The 19502-nt window shown below is 40.6% G+C and overlaps 1 protein-coding gene across 1 annotated transcript in view; it reads left to right on the forward strand.

The window, feature by feature from the left end:
- tln2b (talin 2b) overlaps window positions 1-19502 on the forward strand; it is a 148631-nt gene that overhangs the window by 18548 nt on the left and 110581 nt on the right. The window contains 1 exon segment of the mRNA XM_036576080.1: window positions 18469-18517. The gene's annotated coding sequence lies outside the window, so the exon portion shown is untranslated.

The raw sequence follows: 19502 nt of genomic DNA on the forward strand, positions 1-19502 counted from the left end.
TAAGTTTTTAATGGAACTGTGTTGAACAGCAAATTCCACAGGTTCCTATCAAGATTAAGAGATCAAGAAGAACTTTGCTGTCATTGCAACCATCAGACAAGTCTAGAGTGGATTGTTTACTGGACCAGACAGTACAAGCGACGAAGACATAGACATAGTAATACATATAGTGCAATTATACAGGACAATACAGTACAGTATACTAAATGAAAATACAATACAATACATGCACAGCAGTGCAAACCATGGAGTTCGGTATTGGTACAACAGGAAAAAGCAACAAAAACACCTAAATCCGTAAGGCTAGGTTTCTTTTCATTTACTTTGAACAGGCAGTGGTGCAAGTTACAGTTTGCTCCACCTAGTGCTGTATAGTCCCCCTGAGGTAGTTGGTACAGCATGTAGCGTGGGTCATTTGCACTGGGCAAGTCACTAATATTAAATAATTTGTATGGTGATAGATCAAATTCAGTTGTGATTTTGATGTTCTGTACCCTATAATAGTGATCTATATAGTGATCCAGATTTTCAGTTGTAGGGTATAGTCATTAGGGAACCATTTTGGACACACCAACAGAAAAACTCTAACAGCTTACAGCCATTTCTGGGTGAAACTCATGCTTGTGAAATTTGGTTCCGCGTTACGTTCATCAGTCTTCGCACATACTGCGCATTCTCTGTACGACTGCATGCACCGAACCAAAACGCAAGGTTCGGGACAAATACACCTACTGTCACACCACTACATACAGTACTGCACTAAATCCAGTTACACATGGCTAATTAAGCAGATACAGCAGTGTTCTTCAAATTCTGCAAATATCCATAATACGCTAAGAAAAGCATATTGTGACTAATGTAATGTATCACATTAACCATAAATATTGTCATATTGCCCAGTCCAAGTAATCTGTCAAAGCGAAAAAACGAAGTGCAAGTGATAGGTAGTGCATTGCAGCATAGTAATATATTACCCCAGCAATCTAATAAGCAGTCCTCAAGTTGAAAAGAGAAAGAAACTATCATGTAGTAAAGTGTCAGTTTCAGCTGGCCAGCATATTTTTTCAGGTGATGCATTATGCTGATTTCGTTTTAACTTCCAAAAATAATAAGGGACTTGGTAAAAAAGTATTTTCCTCACCATCTCTCTCCCCTTCTGTTCAGCATAATCAGCATGGTAGCACCTTACTGGAACTGAATGTTGGTGAAAATATCTTCCTGATTTGCAATGCTCCGAAATTCAGTACCCATTCAGTTTTTTGAACAGGTGTCGAATTCAGCTCTCTATTGTTGGATTTGTGTTACTATCATGAAAGAACTTTGTGTACATCTCTAAATGTTCTAGACGTCTATAGTCAAAAGTTCAAATACCTTCTCTCACTCTCACAAGCCCCACTGGTTTATTTTCCAATGAAGCCTTCAATCACATGACACATGTGCAGAGCAAATGCAGTGCCTAAAGTAATATCTAATATGGAGAGCACTGATTTGAAGTTATAAAGCTAAGAAGAGATTTATTCAGTGGGACAAACTCAGACATGCTCTGTCAAAGTGAGGCTTATCTGCAGAAGGCAGAATTGGAAAGGGTACCCAGTTCACTAGACAGTGACAGACAATGACACGCAGCACTGTACTGTAGCACACACACACACAAGGGAGAGTTCTGACCAGTCTCAGATGTCCTGTGAACATTCTGACAAATCACAGACGTTTGCCATGATTTGACAAATGTGCAGTCTTTCAATAATCTCAGTACTCACAGTAAAGGCCTCAGTAAAAAGTTATAATTTAATATTCATTTATTATATGACAAAATAAATTTGACAAAATGATACTATAGGGAACTATAAAAGTGACTGTGTGAGTAACAACAGGAAAAAGATGCCACAGTAGACTTAATCATAGCAGATGTATGTTTTTACTCAGATGCACTCAGACAAATGAATGCAATGCGGCAAGCCACTTTCCATGCTTTCTCGCTCCCTTTGCCTCGTGGATGGAAATTCCGTGCGTAAGTTTAAAATGATACAGCGTTAACTCCTAACCACCTCCACCATCTGCTGTTGGCACTTCGGGCCAGCTGCAACAAACCCCCCCACCAAACGGCATGCTTGAGCTTCCCCAGAGGAGGGCTCAGCATGCAGAGCTGTAATCCCCCTGCCCTACCCTTACTATCCACAGGAGCGGCCGCTGCCCCTGCCGACCTGCCAAGAGGGCATGTGCCCAACACAGGGCGTAGGGCAGCCTGGAAGAGCAAGTGTCAGTTAAACCTGACCTAGTGTGAGCGGGCCAGTGCAAAACTGACTTGGCCTTTATCACCTATGTGCTGATTGAGTGGATTTCATTCACCAAGCGTTCACAGAGGGCACAGCTTCATCTTTTGCCATCAGTGTCTAAGAAGCTGTGTCTGTTTGTTATTGTAATTGAGTTATTGGTTTGCAGGAAAGAGCTCAGTCTCATAAACTCCAGAGTACACAGAGCATGTATAATGAATCAGAATCAGAAAACACTTCATTTGGAAAGATAGTATGTGATCATAAGATGAACAGGCACATATTGGAGTACTTTTACTTATTATTATGTCCAATTCAGTTGTGGCCAGTTCCACCCATTAGTTAGCTGTCCCTCTATTATATGATGCTACCATGCAGGGCGGGTGAAGGCTGACACCTAAGTCACTTAAAGCCACTGCAGCTTTTTTGTGGCGCCACTAACACTGGACAGCTCAATGTGCTTGGGGCAGAATGCTAACTGCTGATTCTTTAAAGTCTGTGTTTACAAGCAAGGATATTTGCAAATCTGATTGAATACATTCCGACTATAGATTAAAACTGAGGTGTTTTTATGACTCTACTCAACAATCTGATGGAAATCTCTGTTTACAAGCAATCCAAACTTACACACGTGTACAGTACCACTTAGTGTAGACGTTACCATGACAGTGAGCATCATGTGAGTCCTGTCAGAGTGAAACAAGCAGCAGTAAGCAGAGCTTGTGTTTTTTATTACTTTAAAATAATGTCAGACTCAGGAAAGCTTATTTTACATGTTCTTATTAAAAAAGGGTGAGAGGAAGACGTCATTTTCTGGGACACATAAGATGGACACCCAACCCACTGCCATCTTTTAAAATTCAAAGCATAAACTTTGTCTCCTCTGCAGATCAGTTTCTGCTCCCGCCACGTTGAATGTTCTAAATGCACATGCGGAGAACGTACTTAAACTTTCTCATTGGGAATGCAATCAGATACAGCTGTTTACATGGTTATTTTTCTTCTATTTAACAGATTATTTACAGGATTACCCATATTGTTCAGTCGGATAGAAATTGTATTGGCCTCAATCGGAATAGACTAGTCCGTATACATGGATGTGTTGTATTCTAATTGAGCTATTAGTTGGATTATTAACAGATTATTAGGCTACATTTACATTTATGCATTTGGCAGAGTAACAGTTTTAATCATGCTAGGGGTTGGTGAATATGATGTTAGGACTCTTAATGGTGTAGCATGCTGTTGTGGCCCAGGTGGCAAATCAAGCCCCAGTCTGCCACGTAGACGGCAGCGGTAATATCACTCACTGCGCTATATCAACCACAATAAATGTAAAATACAAATAACACAGTAAAAATAGAACATATAGCAATTAAGGTGCTGTGTTCTTAGGTGTCTGTTTAGTGTGGGCTGGTAAAATTGTACCCATGATGTTAGTGTTGTGGTGCTGGAGCTGTAGTTAGAGTGTTTGATTGGCAGGTGCTGGAGCAACTGGCAGGAAATAGATCACAAGTTTCGAGTCAGTCAGGGTAGATTTGATACTCGGATGCATCAATGACTGCACACACCTTTGCCATCAATCCAGAGGAGTTCTCCTTCTAATCCCAGGTTTCGCTTCAGTGCTACGGACAGGATTATTGATGTGAAGATTTATTTGTCATCTGCTGGTAGACAGCTCCGTCCGATAGCCAGGGAAACATGCACAGCGTTCAGGCTATGGTTTGATTTAATTTCTGCATTGGCTGAAAAAAAGAGGCGGCAGCAATAAATTATTAGGAGGTCATGCAGAGAGAGCTCTGCAGTGGATTAATGCACAGTCTGGGGAGGAGCAGAGGGGCGTGTACCTCAGAGCACGAGCTGCACTTTACAAGAGCCACTGGAGCCCAGAGTTACAAGCGAAGGAAGCTCTTCATGTTGATTTTGTCAGCACAGGGCTGAAAGCCTCAGACAGCTTGTTCTGGCTCCATCTGTTCTGCTCCCAACACAGCAGCGATCACTTAGCATGTCCGAACTGGAGCTTTACTGCAATCGTTCAAACAAAAATTTACCCAGCTGCCCCCTTACCTCAGATATAGTCAAGACTAGGGACGCATGATGATATCGGGATCATATCAGTATCAGCAGATATTTGCTTAAAAAAATCAGCATTGGATATTTAGATGTCAGATGTTTAGATGCTGACCAATATTTTAAACCAACATTTGTGAGGCGATACTGGGCTACTGAGCTAAAATAGCTCCATCTTATTCATTTTGCTACATTTTAAACCCACTACAAATGAGAGTTACATATCCCTGTAATGCTAATTCCAGTTTCTGCATTTTGTAAATGTTCATATTGTGCCATCATTATCAGCATCAGCAGCCATGTATGTGGAAAATGTTGGATGTCAGCATCTGCCCAAAATTCCCATATTGATGTGTCCCTAGTCACGGATGTATTTATGCATTTTGAGATATGTTTGATGTCTGAAGTTTGCTTCTTTAATTTTGCACTGGAGCTACGAGGCTAATATAGATAAAACTGAAAGATAAATACTTGCGCAAACTCCATGCCAAAATTATCATACACTTGCCTCAAACTATGCTGAGTTGTTGAATAATCTTAGATAGACTTGTTTATGTGGTTTCTGACACTGTCTGACCTACTGTTATCCATAAAAACGGACAAAAGCACATCCCATCCATCCATCCATCCATCATCTAAACCGCTTATCCTTCTGGGTCGTGGTGGGGTGCTGGAGCCTATCCCAGCTGTCATTGGGCGGAAGGCAGGATACACCCTGGACAGGTCGCCAGTCCATCGCAGGGCAGCAAAAGCACATCCCATAGCTGAAAAATATAGCAGCCATCTTGAAATGGAATGTTGTGTGTACGTTTATATACTTTTTATATATTAACAGTATCTATGTCTTTCTCACGAAACCACATAAGCTAGTATTTTTAAGATTTCTTAACAGCTCAGCACGGTTTGCAGAAAGAGTGTGATGATTTACTCATGCAGTTAACACACGCTAACATGTGACTATAAGCTCCCATTACTTGTTGGCTACCCCTGCTCAAAAAAACTTAGCTGAGCTAAGATGGTTTATGCTGCTTTATGCTAACTATTCATCCAGCATACCAGCTTCCAAAACACAGCATATGCTGTTTTGCTGGTGCTGTTTTTTCTATGCTGTTTTCTATAACAGGGACATTATCCTTATAGCTTCAGTGCAAAACCAAAAAAGGAAAACTGCTTGAATGTGAAAATTGATTTTTGGCCGAACAATAGATTTAAAATGCATAGCAATGTCCTAGCCAGTGAATATGTTAAAGGTGCTGTGTGTAAGATTTAGTGGCATCTAGTGGTGAGGTTACAGATTGCAACAAACTGAATACCCCTCCCTCACTTCTCCTTTTCCAAGCAAGTAGTAGAATCTTCTCTAGGTTTCTGCCATCGCGTGTCCTGATTTCATTTTGCTTCTTCATGTTTTTGTTTCTTTGACTGCTGACAATTCAACCTCCCTTTTTTTCTTGTGGTAAGTAATAAGTATAATCCTCCATTTGTCAAAATTTGGGTTTCTTAAACTTCTCACAATACAAAACTATTGGCCTGTACAAGGTGGCAACCACTGTTGTTTTCTCTTTCTATATGTTCCAACCGGTGCTGTAGCACCACCAATTCAAGCTGCTTCAACATAAAAAAGCAAAAGGCACTCTCTAGAGGCAGTGGTTTGTCTGTTCTGGGCTGCTGTAGAAACATGGTGGCACAACATGGCGGATAAAGAAATATATATGAAGGGCTAATGAAAACACAATGATTCACAGTTACAAGTGATTATACACTAATGAAAACATAGTTTTGTATGCTATATTCCATTTCTGCTAATAGATCCCCCTTAATCACCTTTATGTAAATGAAGGTGTGTTGAGCAGAAGGCTGTTGGAAAGCTTTAGTGCTGAAATATCTGTAGTACTGAAGGTGGGCTGTGGCAGAGTTGGCCATGTGTGGATAGACATATCTGATTCCTTTCATGGCTCTTAGCTAGTGAGCTGAGCCCTGGGACTAATTGAATTACAAAGCCCCCTCCCACACGCGCGCACACACACACACACACACACACACACACACACACACATAGCTGGCCTATGGCCACTCACTCACACACACACACACACTCAGTGGCCCCCCTGGGAGAGCATCGCTAATCATTCAGAATGTCTTTTTCCAGGTTGGGGGAGGTAGAGTGGTTGTGTGTGCACTAAAGTGTCAGAGTAAGAGCACCAGACCAGTGTGGTCTACGGTTTAATTTTCCAGGGAATCTTCACGGCCTGGATTAGATGGCGTTTTTCCAGAAGGTTCCTTCCTAACCCTGTGACCTCTTAGCAGGACTGGCAGCAGCTGTTCCACAGATGTGGCGGGAAAAACACCCCCACCTGCCACTAATGAAAGATTCATCATCCAAAACTGAATAAAAAGGCAGAACTTCAGAATATATACTGTAGCATTCCACTGACATTAAAGCAGTGTTTGTATAATGCTGTTTGTAGAGGTTTGCTGGTGAATTGCAGGATATTTGAGAGGTGGTGTCTGAATTAGTGGACTGAACAGTCCCAAATCTCTGCCCCTGCACGCTTTGCTGACTTGACCATCTGTACTACTGTAGCTATCCACAACTGCTGGCCTTTCTATTAATCGTTCTGTTGCTTTTAAGTTTTGAATATACTGCTGCAGCCATATGAAAACTATATTACTCCGTCTTTGTCATTTGAACATGTCAACCACTTTTTTCATTGTGTGAGCATTTCTTGATGAATGAACCAGTAGAAATTGTACAAAATTGGAATAAAACCTTCTTACATTCACTTACATTAAAGATAAAGATGTTTTTTTCCATTGGTTATAAATTACAGCAACAAATATTTTTATGTTTATCGCTCATAATGTTAGTTATTGTGGATTAAATGACCATTTTGAATCGTTGCTCTGAGCTGGGATGTAGTAATGTTTTTTAGCCAGCAATATATTTGTAATTTGTTTCCTGCAGACCCTTGGCAGATGGCCCCTGCTGGATTTAACCCTAGCCCCCCTGAAGGTTAGAGCAGGGTAAATAACAACTTTATGATGACATGTGTTTTGTGTTGAAGCAAGAGCAAATGTGGCATTTTACAGGGCTGGTAGTAACCCAGTGGCTTTAGATAAACAATGCATGGCAAATTGGTGGCAAAGCTAGCGGTTTCCTTAAATAGTTCTGCCACTTGTTATTAAACTAAGCAGTGTGGTGTGGGCCTGTTCATAAATAAAATTCAGAGCTACATCTGCATGTTAATAAAGAAATACAGAGAGAGGGGCAGAAAGAGAGGTGGAGAGAGAGCGTGAGAGAGAGGGAAGGAGGGAGGGAGAGAGAGAGAGAGAGAGAGAGAGCGAGCGAGCATTGATTTGATTTCCTGCCTCTCCGTATTGCTCCGTGGATTCTTGGAAGCAGACTACATGGAAGTGTCATGTATAAGAGGAGGGATTAAAGAAACCTATGTCCACTGGGAGTCAGAGGGTGTGTTCTGCCTCACAAGTAGATGTTCTAGTTTTAGATAGCTCTTTTTTATGCCACTCCCATTCTCTGCACACAAGTCCACAGAAACAATTCATTTGAGGCCTAGCCTTGTTTAAGGCCTAGTTTTAAATAAGGATAGGCCAGTGCCAGGTGAGTTACCACGGTGATGGTAAAAACTCATTTACATCCTGTTAAAAATATAATAATTTATGAATTTATGCACACCATAGCGAGATGCTAGTATTTCCACATGAGAACATAACTGAACTTTTAAACATGTTGGGTGACATGATATGTTACATTAATTCCACATTTATTGTACCTAGCATTGATGAGATTATTCTAGAAACGTGGCTGTTTAACTGCATTGGTTAAATGTGATGGCAGTGGGGCAGGCAGAGATCATTCCTGTATGAAGAGTCACCTACCTATGTTACAGTGTATGTTTTAGGACATCCTCAGTCTTCAGTGTCAGACATCAGAAAAAACAGCTTTGGGTCTCAGGAAAAACACTCAACTCTCATACAACTGGACACCAGGTGAAGCGGCCTTGGACAAAAGACATTAGACAACAGTTTGTGTAACATTTGCAAATTTGTTCTTTGTTGCTAGCTTAATTACATTTTCATGGCCAAATTACAGATGACCGTATAATATAGCCACACCTTTTACTGAAATGCTTAAGATTAAGCTTTGAATGTCCTCTTGAGCTATGAATGTGTTTGTTTATTCGCTTCTGCATCCTTTTCAGTATTAGGGCCTATTGCAGAACTTTTGAAAAAATGTGTAAATGCTTTACAGAAATAAAGAAATAAAAGTTAAAGCAAAGTAAGAAAGTCCTGTTCTAACCATTTACTGCCTTTGGTTTCCACATGGATACCCAAATAAGAGGTTTCTGTAACCAATGCAGGCCTCCTAGATAGGAGGCATGACACTACATATGTTTTCAGGTTCAGTTCAGTCAAGATTCTTGATTTTCAGTATTTTATGTGTTAAAAATGTCTCATTTCTACAGATCCACAGGTTTATACTACACATATTGGCTTTGCCCAGATAAATGGTTTAAATTATTGACAATGGTATCCATGAAAGACAGTAATAGAGAGACATTTGGAAGAGAGTGAGGGGTGTATCAGTGATACAGTTTTAAATTCGATACATTGTTTTACATGTTAATTTTTCCCTTTTTGTTGTGTCATTTCTCTCAGAGATCCTTAAACCGCACACACAGACACTTAGGCTAGTTAGCCTAGTGCTACTGAAACACCTTGCAGACTGTCCACAGACCCCAGTAAAGGCATTTGAATATATTTTGAATATTCTTCTGCCTGATTTTTGCATCCCTACTATTAGCTCATGTAGTTTTTATGCCTGACCCAGTGATCCACTGAACACATGAATAAGTCATGCCATCTAGCCACATATTTCATTTCTCTGCCTTCGTTAAACCTTCTGCTGGCGTGTTTCTGTGCATTTCATCTTGGTGTGAAATACCAAAGGCTGATTGAAATGCATGGCAGAAGTGCATGTAGAATTTAGGGATTTATCAGAATGGCGCTTTTTAGGTCATTGTATCATTAACAGTGTTATAAATCAGAAAAAGCTGATCTGATAGGTCAGCTAAAGGTCACTGTGGTTGTGGATTAGAATGAGGATCAGATTTTGTACTCCACTTTTCTAGACAGATTATGTGCAGACAAAGATTTTCAGTGGAGAATTACTGTTCAGTGTAGTTTAGTCTGAGACTAGGCTTAATCTGTGTCCTGGAAAGTCAGCACTGTGAGCTCAAGATTCTAATCTACTTCTGACATTTACTGCATCCTCCTGTAATGTATTATTCTTCTTTGCATAATACATTGTTCAGCACAAAAACAATTACAGGTAATGTGAAAGAGCTTACTGTAGCCTTTTTTATTAAAGTTAACTGTAACTAAAGCCCTAGGCTTATCATGCTGATAGAAGACTTCTGTTTTCAGCCGTATATGTTATATAGCTCTTCTTTTTCATCACCAGTCCCTCTGTTCTCTCATTTGATTTCTCCCTGTCCCGAATGTATTGCTGTACACCTGTTCTAGTATAAACCCCTCCCCTCTGATGGTGCTACACATTAATAAAGCTGTACATAAATAGCATTTTATATAAGGGAATGATTTGGTGAAATATCTGTTTCTCTAATTTTCTTAACACAAAATGTGGACAGAAATGAAGTCAGCTACATGGCACAACTAGAAACAGTACTGACAGCTGTCTTGAAGCTGGAATTTTGTCCATATGTTCTGCCTATTCTTAAAAACATTAAAATACCATATAATGTCAGAGACAGCATAAGCAAGTCTATTTGAGATTACTTAACAGCTTTATATTGTTTGAGACAAGCATGTGATGATTTTTGCCTGAAGTTTGCACAGCTCTAATTAATCTTGTAGCTCCAGTGCAAAACTAAAAATGCAAAAATAGCTGTTTTATTTACTATCCAAAACAACCAGAGAACCTACATATATGTCTTCTGAGTTTTTATGTGTAATGTTGATAATGGTGAAATAGATGTAAATCTGAAAAGAAGTTTTCTTTAGGTGCTGTTCTGCCGTATGACACCCTGCATAAATCTCTCCACCATGAACATATGAAAAAAATGGTTTTAGGCCACAATCTTATCCTAAAACCATTGTAAAACAATATCTCAACCTAATTTGTAATCATTATGCATAATAACTTTCTGTGAGATTGTTTTTCAAGGCAACAAATGTTGCAGACGTCTGGTTCCTGTCACCTCAGTAAACAATTCTGACTATCTAAGTTTGTCTAGACTTCTGGAGACTTTACATCATTAATTGCACCACAATTAAAAGGCATCATTTTTGCATACAGAACTTTGAGGCTGTAAGAGCTCTTGCACAGAATCCACCACATACCTGTACACATATTTTTAGACCAAAGCAGTTCAGTAAAGAGCAGCTTTGTTTTCATTTCTTTCTCCATGTTTCTGCTAATCTGCTGTATAATAGACACAGCGGTGTGCTGGGTTGCTGGGAAACGAGGCGCGAAGCGAGCTGCATGCACAGCTTTGTGGATGTTAATGACTGGACCTTGGTGTACGCATGCTTTCTGTAATGAGATGAGACCCTGGCTCTTTAATAAGGTGAATGGGAGAAGCATGCCGTGCGTTTGGCCTGTAGCTGGAGAGAAGCAGCCACTTAGCTAATTACTGCTTCTCCACAAGCAGAGTCAGTGTTTATGAATTGTTTGTAGGACCCACTAGCTACTACGCCTCCCAACTGAAGATGCTCCCCAAGCATGGTGAAATGCGAGTCACCAAATTACAGACATAGACACTGAAGTCCTCTCCTGCTTCTGTCTGGTTTTTAGCCCAGAGAGCTCATTTGTAAGACGCTATGTTCAGAGTAATAAGCACAGATGACTACACAATTAGGTTACTTTTGCCAGGAGACAGGGACATTAAATGAGGCTAAGGAGCTCAGGGACTACTTGTAGTGACAAAGTTGTCTTTATTATCACATGAAGTATTTTTGAACCAGTTCATCTTTACCCTCTTCAAAGTTATGAGCTAAAAATCAGGTTGGCACACATGCAGTTCCTTACACAAGCTTTAAAAAAATGGCTGGGAAAACACAGCACACCCAAGCAACAGGCTTTTTTTGGAATGAGTTAATCAGAACGGCAGAGCACGTTGAAGGAGCATAGCTCTAAATTTTTCAAAATGGCAACTTAATTGTAGCGGTGTAATGGCCAAGCACAGCAGGAGCATGCTGGTGATTTGAGGCAGCCATGTGTTTTCAGTGGACCCCTCATGGTGAAGCACTAAACCTTTGGTCCAACTGGCAGAACTGCAAACGCATGGTCCCTCCAGCAAGGAGGCAAAATTACAGCAGAGATGAGATATCAGATTAGCTGTAGTGGCTGGCAGATCACGGTTAACGCCCTGCTGTAGGAACAGCGTGAGGGGTTTATTAGTTTGTCAACTTCATCAACATCAGGTCTGCTTCATGCCAAGGTATGTAGTTGTTGTTGTTGTTTTTGTTGTTGTTTACATTGCTGACTCCTCCCATCCTCACTCCATCCTATTCTGTGAACTGCAAGCAAGTCAACTATAGTTACCTCCAATGAATGAGTCAGCAATGAAATGCCATAAAACCAAACTGCCCAGTTCAAGATATTATGCTGCTTATGTGCAGCTTCACAACAATGGAATCAGTTTGTGTTCTAAAGATACAATGAAGCTCTAGAGTTGTGCTTTCATTACTTTTATTAGCTGAGATAATTCATGTGCTTTGATACATAGGAGACAAAAAATAACAGACCAAATTCGACTATAACTAACTGCACAGGCTGACTGCTTCTGTATTCAAACCAGCAGAAAATAATAGAAAATGAAAAAAGGGTAAAGGAATATTTCACTGGCAGCTTGTTAAAGGGGTCTCTGTGTTATAGGAAGTGCTCTCTCAGGCTCTCAGCTGTTGATTCTAAATGAGAGCTTTAATTATTGTGTCTCATATTAATGGACACATGTGGCCCCTCTCTCAGTCAGCACAGATCTGTTTACAAACCTGGCAAAGGCATTAAATTTGGCTTGTGTTGTTCATAAACATTTTTACAAACTCACTCTGATGTTTACACTCAATCAGCACTCATGTACTCTATGACTGCTGCCAAAGTAAGACCTACATTGATTGTACATTATTTTTTGGATCTTTTAGCTGACATGACTAAAAATGACCAGTTCTGCCTGATTTGGAAAATAGCTTGTGTTTTCCAAAATATACATTTTACACATATGGATGATAAATTTGAGAAGACTACTGTGTGATTCTGAGAAATGCATAATTGTCTGTTACATGAGTTTCATTACACAGATTATTAAAGGAAAATGATCAATCACAAAACGTATAAAAAGGAAATCATACTATACTAACTATAACTTTGCATTATCAAATGCAGATATACAGGGTTGTGTGAAAGTCAGAGACCACCCTTCATTAAATTAATTTGAAGTCAAAACAACTAAAAAAATACGTAAAATATATAGAGAAAATTGGACTCCTAACAACTAGTAGACCACCAAAACTGTCCCCATCAGATAAACAGTACTTAAAGCTTTCCTCTTTCAGAGAGAGGAGAAAATCAAGCTCCATTCTTATTGCAAATCTGAAAAAATCCTTCCATCCTTCCACTGTGAGAAGAAAACTCAACACTATGAGTCTGAAAGGATGTGCAGCTGTTAAGAAGCTGATACGGAGAAAAGGAAATTTTCAAATCAAACAAAGAAGCTGCTGGTATTTTAGTGTAATGAACTGACCACCACAGAGTCCAGACCTCAGTATCACTAAATTTGTTTGGCATTACTTGGATCATGAGAAGCAGAAAAAGCAATCAGTGTCTTAAGTCTGAACTTTGGAGGTATGGAAAAATATCCTGGTAGATTTCTTTGAAAAACTGAAAGCAAATCTCCTGAAAAGAATGAAAGCTGTAATAATGGCAAATACAGAAAATAAATATCATATTTAGTTGTATCTGAGGCTTCTGTGTAATTTTCTGTTAAATGCATGTTGTGTCTAGTTCTGTACCTAGAAAAGTAATAAATATACAGAAAATTATATATTGGATAGGCTCCAGCACGCCCCCTGGCCCAGGAAAATAAGCGGTTTAGAAAATGTGTGTGTGATTGTGTGGAAAAGAGCCTGAGGCCCATAATATATAAAAATGTATTTAAAAAAAAAATCACACACACACATATATATATATATATATATATATATATATATATATATATATATATATATATATATATATACATACACACACACCTTTTTTTGCTTGGACAGAAATTATGAATTAAATTACTAAACTCCATCCCCTCTTTTAATGATGGGGAGCATAAAGTGAAAGTAGAATAACGAAGCATGTTTTTACCACTGACAGTTTTACACGTTTAGAACTGTATGTTTCCAGAACTGTAGTGTTGTTATATAAAAACATGACATAGGTCTAAAAATAATAAAAACAATCCATCACTTCATGGCAGTGCTGTTGAGGATTGTATAACCCACCCAGTCTGATCTAGCTTTTGCATTCGCGTCAGTCCTCGGTGACACTGCTTCACCCGTTCATTTATCACATCCATGAATAGCGGCATCGCTCCTCCGGGGCTGAAGCGCTGTATCCTTCAAACCCTAACTCCAAACAAGGGGCTCATTCCACAGCACAGAAAGATTCCTTCAATACCCAGTGGGGCTGACGTCACGGAGTAGCCGCTAGCTGAACTGTGGTGTCGCCACTGCTGACCCAGACAAAGTGTGGCTTTTATTCTCATAGCCTTGAATTCTTTGGATTGAGTCCCTGTGTTCTGGGTCTCAGAGCTGCTGGTCCTTATAGGTTTGACTGATGGGTTTTCTATGATGCATGGAGGAATTTGGTCCTGGAGTACAATGCCTTCTGTTCTTGCCCTGGAACCTATAGAACAGCAAATGCTCAAGCAGATATAACTGTGTTTATTGTTCCACTGTGTCACACGTATGACAGATTTGTACATTTGACATGTATAGATTTCCTGTACTCATATTGCATAAGTCTGTTGAACATTGCTCCATTTGAGATGTTCTGCAAATGCAGATTATCCATGAGGAATGCTGTCATAATTCGAAGGCCTGAGTGACTTCCAGCTATTTGTGATTGCTATGAGACAAATGAGGAAAGTGTTTCTTAGTCCTCTGCGACTCTTCTACTTTCTCTCTGTCTCTCTCTCTCTTCCTCTCTCTCGAGCCCACTCTGGAATGGACAGGCTACGAAATGGCTCTCTAGTGGTCCCTAGGCTGCAGCAGAAATTATAAATCATTGCACACTTTTATGGATTCATCTTGCGAAGTGTACAGAACTTGTCAAAGTGCAGCCTGGGCAGGAAGAGATGGGATCAGTGTATAGATGTTTCAGCAAGTGTGTTTGAAAGAGAGCACTCCTTAAGTGTGTTTTAGGCAAGGCTGCCCTGTCAGCGGCACCATCTCATCTCAAAGCCCTGTAGTCCACATCTTTCAGACAGTGCAGGGAGCAGAATGTCATGCTGAATCTAGTGTGGAGTATAATCATGCTGCACGATCACTTCTCATTTCCAGAAGGCTGAGAAACAGAAGGCAAGTCCTGTGAGCTGTGATTAAAGCTAACAGCAAGCTTTTATTTCGTTGTTTTGGTTGGAAACAAAAAGGTTAAATTCTTGACATGCCCTATGGAAAATGATTCAATCTGGATCGTTTATCCCTGTTGTATGTAGGTAGATACAGCCAACCAAGCTCTCCCATTGATTAGGCCTTACTGAAGACCTACCACATCAGATTAACCACAAATGTGATTAGGAATTGACAGTGGAATCAACCAAACATGTTTTGATTTCCAAAGGTGGGGGGTACAATTTTGTGAGAACAAATGTAACTCAAGGCCTTATTGGAAAGCCTAGAGACATCACTGACTGTGAATATGTGTGGTAGCCTAACCAGTGGGATTTAGTCAGATTTGAAAACAGCAGCAGCAGTTCTATTCCAGGGTGTTTAAAAAGGTAAAGGTAAAATATATGTTAATATGTCTATTACAAGCTTCAAATAAAACATTGAATGTCTTTAACAAACATTAGCTTAGTGGTTAACGTACGACTAGAATGCCACAGGGGTGCTATCAGAAATTAGCATTATTGTAGAGGTGTTTTTTCTCTGTTTTTGGCAGCGTTTTGACATTTAAAAGCCGAACTGTAGGGTAACCTCTAATAATCAGCGTTCGTCAGTGGTACATTTTGTGGAGAGTGAGGATGCTGGAAGAGGATGTTAGATCGTATCACATCTTTGAAGCTGTAAGTAGTTGATTAGAGCGTTTCAGATTTGAAACTGTTGTCTCACCATTAGCAGTGTAACTGTCGAAATGCATGTTATCAATCATTTATTCTGATATTGACACCCAATCCTGATCTTTTCTAACCTACCAAAAAGTAGATTAAACAATGGGATGGCTGATATTACAGTATCAGCAGTGTACAGAACTTGAAAATGCTAGATGCTCTTTAAAATGTCAAAATTTTATAACGAATGATCAATAGATATGATACAAAATTACTTTTAAAAAATCTTCTAACTTCCATTTAAAATGAGAATATTGTTTCTTCCCCTGTAAACTTACCATTTTGGAGTTTGAGATTTGTTCCGGCAGCGATGATATGCTATGTTGTCACTTTATTATAAATTGCATAACAATCTCAGAGCACATCTCGGGCATCATCAGCATTTCTAGAACACTGGCCAAATGCATGCTTGATAAAAAATGAGAAATTTTGACTCCGTGTAGAGAGCCTGTAAACAGCAAGCAGACTGTATAGTAACAAAAATCTTGATTTGATTTCTTTACCAATTATTTCATTTTTCCTCCTGTTCCTTGTATTTGTAATATTGTTAATATTGTAACATTCAGCCTCTCACATTTCACATTTATTACAGTATCATAATATTATATTTTTGTCATATCACCCACCGCTGTGTGCTGATCATGGTACAGTCGTCTTTATGGACAATGCAGAGCCTTCCTTCTCTCAGGCTTGTGCAGTTCATCACCTCAGTAGGTCAATAAATTAAACTGACTGAGGCACCATTCAATTTGTATATCATTCCATTTGTTTTCAGATGATTCAATACAGTTCTCTACTACTCAAACAAGAAACTTTGTTGTGCTACCAGGCATCAATATTGCTCTTGCTAAGAGCCAAACATTTGGCAGCGTCCACAGTGTTTGTGTTTTTGTTTGTCTTTTCCTATGAGGATTCTTTGTGCTGTGTCCAGCTAGATTGGGTAATACGCAGGCCGTATTAAGTTTCACCAGCCACAGCAGAAAAGCAAGCTGTTGTTTCCCTCGTTTTACAGCATCTTACAGCACTCGATGGTCTAGTGTATATCTTATCTTTCAACCTCTGATTCAACTGTGCCTTCAAAACTCGTAAATACTTACAGACTGTTTACATAAACACTTCTTACCCTTCATCATGACATTCTTCCCTGACTGAGGGCCTTCTTCAAGATCCAGCGGCACTGCTCTCCTCTCACAAGTTTATACTTACACATATACAATGTACAGTTTCCTCCTCCATTCTGTCCACGAAACTTTGGCATGTTGAGGTTGGCTGAGTTGTGTAATTGGTTGTTTACTGTAGCTGCAGTCAGTCTTGCTGCAGTTTGGAACTTTTGGGCATTCCCACTATCTGATACCCAGAATCCTCTCTTTTCTGCCCAGACAGCAGGAAATACAGTTTCCTTAGTTACTGATCTGAGAACAGCTTTAATATGTTTCACACTATGGTTAGGTTTAGAAGAAGCTGGTTCTGGAGCAGAGTAAATAGGTGAGTGCTGTATAGAAGCGGCATGCTGAGCGTCTAGGTCTGTGCTGAGCAGAGTATCGGGCAGGCCTATAAGCTCATTACAGTAATCAGGTTAAAGGGATGGGCTTTTGGGAATGACTGGGCCTCAGGCTCTTTCCCTTCGGCTACTCGCATTACTGGGCGTCCCCTGCTGAGGGACTAGGGACAGAGCCCCCACATCATCGCTCCAACCTCTTTCTGACCTCTTCCCTACCTCCCTACCCCTCTGCAGTCTTTCTCCAACCTCTCTCAAACATATTCCCTAATTCTCTCCAGTCTTTCTCCATCCTTTTCCAAACGTCTTCACTAATTATCTCCAAATTTCTACAATCTCTTCCCTACCTCTCTCCAACATAACTCCAGCCTCGTCCCTACCTCTCTCCAGCATAACTCCAACCTCTTCCCTACCTCATTCCAACAGACTCCAGCCTCTTCCTTACCTCTCTCCAACTTTTGTCCAACCTCTTCCTTACCTTTTTCCAACTTTTTTCCAGCCTCTCCCCTACTTCTCTCCAGCTTACCTACGTCTTTCTATTTCTTCTCCAGCCTCTTCCTTACTTCTTTTCAACTTCTTTTCAACCTATTTCCAACTTTTCTGCAGCCTTTTACCTAACTGTTTCTATTTTTTTTCCAACCTCTTTGCTGCCTCTTTCCAGCTGTTCTCCAACCTTTTCCCTTCCTGTTTCAAGAATTTCTCCAACCTCTTCCTTAACTTTTTCCAACTTTACTCCAGCCACTCAGTACAGCTTCTTTCCAAGCTCACCCTAAACTTACACCCACATCTCTCCCTCTCAGCAGCTTTTTTCCATAACTCCCAAACCTTTTCCCTATCTCTCTGCAACCTTTTCTCTACAACTTCTCTACCTCTCCATCTCTGTCCCTCCTCTCCCAAATCTCTCCTCATTGTTTCTTGCACTAATGACTGGCTAAGACGCTGACACAGTGGGCCACACTGGCACCTACGCTGGCATAATGAGCAGATTGTAAAAGCACAACTCTCCAGAATAAAACACAAACATATGGCTGCAGTGGCAACAAAAGCGTATTAGTTTATTTCATTAGTGTATCATCGGTATGCAGTTTTGAGTCTAGTATTTAAGCTGCAGCTTCTGTAGTTTTGGAGTGAGTCTGTTTTCACATGCAGGCTGTCAAGTGCTATTAGCAGAAAGTGCTCTGTTCAAGAACAATGATTCAGCAGGAATGTAGTGTCAATCCTGCTGATCTCCTTCCTGTTCCTAACTGGCTTTTTGTTTTATTTTCAGCCGTGGAGAGCCCCTGAGGTCCGTCACCATTGTATGCCCAAACAATAAGGTAAGACTCTATATCTTTAGAGAAAAGTGTACTATGTGCATTATTTAATTAATGAGTAATGCTCACTTACAAGAGAGTAAAGAGCGCAGTCGGGTTTCAGCTTTGTTGTGCTTTAAACCCCAGTTCCCCAGTTGTTCGTTCAGTTTTGCAGTCAGCTGGACCAGGTGTTCTCAGTTGAAGAGTATGCAGTATTGCTGGTGATTAGTGTTAAATGTCACAGTCAGTGAGCGCTGACTCTTTCGGAGAGTTGGTAATGAAATTCAGGGATCTTTTGTAGCGCCTAGCGGGGGCCCAGTGCTCTGAATAGTCCAGCTCTGCTCAAAATGAGGCCTTATGCTCTGTTGACTGGAGCCAAGCGAAAGCCACCGGCCCTGGGAAAGGCCCAAACTCCGGTTGCCATGGCAACCTGCGGATGTGGCGCATGAAATAGTGCCGCCTGCGAGTCGCTAACAAAGCGTGGCAGCATCCTTCCCTCCTTCACGTGCTGAGGCTCTAATCCTCCGGCTGCTCTATTTCCCTCTCTCTTTTTCTCTCTCTGACACTCTCTCTCTCTCTCTCTCTCGCTTTATCTCTCTATTACTACCACAAGCTCTGTAGAAGCAGAACTCAAACAGTCTTTGCTCTTTCTCCAGGGTTTACAGCAGAAGTTCTCCCCTGTCTTCATAGACATTTTGGTCTCCGCTGTGGCAGAAAACGCACGACCAGCTGTGTGGAGAGGCTGGACTATAGCCCCATCGACAGGGCTTTGTATTGCAAGGGATGGCTTTCAGGGAGCCAGTATAAATGCACTCCATTGGTTTAGTAGTCTGGGAGCTTATGAGGCATGCCGCTGTTTGATAGCTCTCTGCCTGTTAACGTGTGTTACTCACACATCGACAGTGCTCGTCTGGAGCGGGACCACGACCGGCACGGCTAAACGTCCTTGCTGTATTTACGAGCTGTGCTCTGTGGTACGTTAGTGTGGATGTTTTTGTCTGCGTGGGGG

The sequence above is a fragment of the Colossoma macropomum genome, unplaced genomic scaffold (genome assembly GCF_904425465.1).
Source record: "Colossoma macropomum unplaced genomic scaffold, Colossoma_macropomum, whole genome shotgun sequence".
NCBI classification, from domain to species: Eukaryota; Metazoa; Chordata; class Actinopteri; order Characiformes; family Serrasalmidae; genus Colossoma; species Colossoma macropomum.